The sequence below is a fragment of the Daphnia magna genome, unplaced genomic scaffold (genome assembly GCF_020631705.1).
Source record: "Daphnia magna isolate NIES unplaced genomic scaffold, ASM2063170v1.1 Dm_contigs218, whole genome shotgun sequence".
NCBI classification, from domain to species: Eukaryota; Metazoa; Arthropoda; class Branchiopoda; order Diplostraca; family Daphniidae; genus Daphnia; species Daphnia magna.
This window is the reverse complement of record NW_025533185.1, coordinates 22862-26801: the sequence shown is the minus strand read 5'-3', so window position 1 is coordinate 26801 and position 3940 is coordinate 22862. Positions and strand designations below refer to the sequence as shown.

The window sequence follows — 3940 nt, the reverse complement described above, 5'->3', positions numbered from 1 at the left end:
TCCACGGCAGAAAAATTTTCCGCCGTAAAAACTTTGAAACGTTTCTTTCTCGTCAGCATTTCCACATGATTCAATATTTTTCAATTCTTTCTTTTTGATAATTAAGCTCAGTTTCCCCTCTTTCCAACGATATAAATTTATTCAAAAAATATTGTGTCCTTCTACCATAAAAAACTGTTATATTACGACACCCCCTATTTTGCTATTATTTTGCCGTGGCGTAGCCGATGAAAGCCGACGGGAAATCGTTGACCTTTCAAAAGCCGTCAGAATTTTTTCTTGCTGTTTTCTCTCTTTTACTTTGACGTTTACTTCCATTATTTCTTTTTCATATTTGATTATCTTAGTTAGTAAACCCACATGATGACTTAGACTAAGTTGGCCAGTATACTTTTCATTTTATTTTTGTTATGTCATTTACCATATATTTTTACATGTAGAAATGTCCTCGTTACCATTCCTACTGCTGCTATGCTTTTACGGGTTACACCCGCAGGCATTTGAGACCACTGTGTGCGATTGTTCGGAACCGAAGAATATGGGAATTATTCAATTTTCCGATTCAAACTGCAAACCGGAAACAAACAATACCGATACCGTGCAAGTGAAATACACCGTTTACAGTGATGAACGTGCCGCGGTGAAATTTCCCGGTTTTATTTGCGCACAGTGGATAAACATTCGCCGTATTACGAAGACCTTTTTCGGCCAATTAGTGATCGTGCCGGACAAAATTTCTATTGATACGACGCCAACCGAGTGCTACGACATGATAAACAATAAAAGGTGTGGTGAACATCCTATGACTTTATCGGACAACAAATATGTTTTTGGACGTGATCCGGAAATTGTCGGATACTGGTTACAAACAATCGATTCGGAAATTCTGAATTGTGTGCTCGAACAAGTTCAGCTCTATCAACAAATGGAAGATGAAGATTTTTCGACACCTATCGGCAAAGCTTCCGCAAAATCTGGTAACTTATCCCACAATCACCTGACACTTGTCTGGGACAAAACGTACACGCAAAAATCTCAACATACAATGCGAATTGTTGAATCTGGAACCGGCTCACTAACGAAGAAATTGGGAGATGAAAAATATTTTCGTCTTTTGGATGATCGCCGCCAACTGGATTTCCATTTAACTCCTCAGCCACCTTGCGTTCCAACTCAACAACACTGCTCCAACCGTACTACAGTCTTTAACATCGTCGGCCAATCAAAATTGTCCCTAGTAACGGCGGCCATCATGGAAAAATTTCCGCCAATCGCCGTAGAGACTCCCGCGCCATCTAGCGCTGAAGATGTAGACAAAGCGGCAAATAAACAATATATTCAAGACCGTGTTACCGATCGTGAAAATGAATTAGTGCGTATGATTCAAAGGTTAGAATGTGATGCCCGGAAAGCAAAACATGAAAGAGCAATTGCAGCCGCTCAGTATAACGGTTGGCTTGCTGCTTCACATTTAAAATTACCACAGTGCACGAAATTACAAGCTTTCGGACAAACTGCTGTTGTGGTTAAGTGTAACTCAGTGAACGTCACATTTGAAACTGTAATTACGTCATGCGGACCACAGCCAAAATTCAACATTTATACCATTAATCTCGATGGCTGGGAATAAGTTAAATATTCCCCATGCTATTGGACCAACGGATTCGTTAACTTCAACGATAAGCCTTACGCTTTTCGCAACAACACCTGGAAAAGAGTTGACGCTAACATGGTATTGCCGGAACAAACGCTGGCACATTCCTTCCGTTACGACGACGTAAAATTCTTCGATTATGAACATCGTACTAACCCTGCTTACAACGACAATCTACTTAACCACATGAATGTCATGGCTGATATAGTAGCCGCCATGAATGAACATCCACCGACCGAATTTTCGTTAAATCACCAGCCCAGCGCATCAAGTGTGTTAGTGACAGCCGCTGGAGTAATACATTATACCAGCTGGTGGGAGACCATTAAAATGTGGTTCTTCATCAGCATATTCTGTATTCTCGGCCTAGTCATCTTACGTATCTGCTGCTGGTTGGGTATCTTTAGATTCATAAGAAAATTTTGCGGCTATCCAATAGAAGAGGCTCGTTCAACAACCACCAACCGCACCGCCGTGCATCCAGTTTGATTACGGGACGTAATCTCGCACCACCGGGAGCGATGTAACGAAGGCCTACAAATACATTTAATTATGACACCCACATTCTTATAATATTATGTTTACTCTCCCTTGACATATAATTATGTCTACATTTTACTCTCTTGCATTTTACTCTTCTTTTGCATATTACTCGATTATTGTAATCCGCATAGTAACCATTAGTCATAGACATCTTAACGTTGACCTAATTGAACACCTGCTGTCTGACTCACACGTGCGACGCATTATCACGCCACTAAACAAACTTCCGTGATTGGTCACACGTGCGACGCATTATCACGCCATTAAATAAACATCCGTTTGATTGGTCGCACGCGCGACGCCAATCAAGCCATTAAACAAACACCTTCTGATTGGCTGCACGCGCGACATAGCGACACGTCAACAGCATCACGCCACTTTGACGAGATGCGAGGTTTCATGGTGAACTCAAAATCTAAGAAAGACCAGACAGCTAGCAGCTCGCTAAATGTTCAGTTGCCTTCAACAACACTAGTTCGACATCTAACTTGCCTTAGTGTTTTCTCTACAAGCGTTTCTCTGACTACCTGTTTCCGTAAGTGCCTATCTGAATTGTATTTCCATTCGTGTCTATTTCGTGTCTGAATTCGCCGTATCGCTCGCGCTACTACGGTAAGATCAATTTACGTTGTCTCCACTTACACTTTGTTTCCCTTTAGTTCTCGTATTCTTATGCGTGTAGTCTCCCTTATATTTTATGGCCTAGTCTAGTAATACACTGTCATCATTGTGGGTAAACGCCTCCGAGTTCCGTGGTAATCTATTTGTCTTAATCCGTAAAGTCATTCACCCGAGAGGGAGGATGCTTTACACAAGTAATTATTTCTTTGTCAACGGGTTTTTTTTTTTTTAAATGGTATAAAAGGGGCTTAAATAGGCTTAATTAATACACACAATTTTTCCACCGATTTCCCGCTTTGGTCTCTTCATTCCGGTAGTATCGCTTAAAACTTACCATTGTTTTGTATTGCTGTTTGCTGCTGTTTGTGCTGTGTACCGCTGGCTGCTTGAGACGTCCCGTTTGCCGCTACTGCTGCCACTCCATCGTTGCGCCATCCTTTCCGCCATCCGCACCATCCAGACGTTCAACATCCGGAAGTTTTTGCTGCCAGCTGCAATTGAAGGTACCAAGACACCAGTAATTTAAATACTTACATTCTATACTTGTCTTGTGTCTTTTAGTTGTTGCTGTTGTGTCGCGGCAATAACCACCATTCGTGTTCCGTCCTTTACGGCAACTCCTTCTCTTATACGCTGACACCCTACAAGGTGTTAGGCCAGAAATACAAACAAAAAACATACGCTGGCACTCTGGTGCTAGGCCTAAAAAAAAACAGACAAAATATACGCTGACACTCCGGTGTTAGGCCTTCAAAAATAATATAAAATACACAGAAAATACTTATTTGAGTCGGCAGTCTCCGACATTAAATCTCACAAGATTTAATAATCACCGACATGCACAAAATCCTTATCCATGCAACAACAGAGCCTACGCTTCACGCACTTCGGGAAAAATATCACGTCCTCCATCCTCGGGCCTCCATCAATCGGGTAATCCGCAATTGCTTCACTTGCAAGCTCCGTCGCAGTCAACCAGCGCCACCCCTTATGGGACCACTTCCAGCTAGCTGTCTCAAAACACATCTTCCCCCTTTTACTAATGTCGGCATCTACTTTTTTGGCCCGTTACCAGTAGCCATCTTGAGAAGATCTGTCAAACGCTACGGCGTCATGTTTACA

At 42.0% G+C, this 3940-nt stretch overlaps 1 pseudogene; it reads left to right on the top strand.

Moving 5' to 3' along the window:
• The first annotated feature begins 807 nt into the window (after positions 1-807).
• On the top strand, positions 808-2199 carry LOC123467733 (annotated as a pseudogene).
• Positions 2200-3940: the final 1741 nt, after the last annotated feature.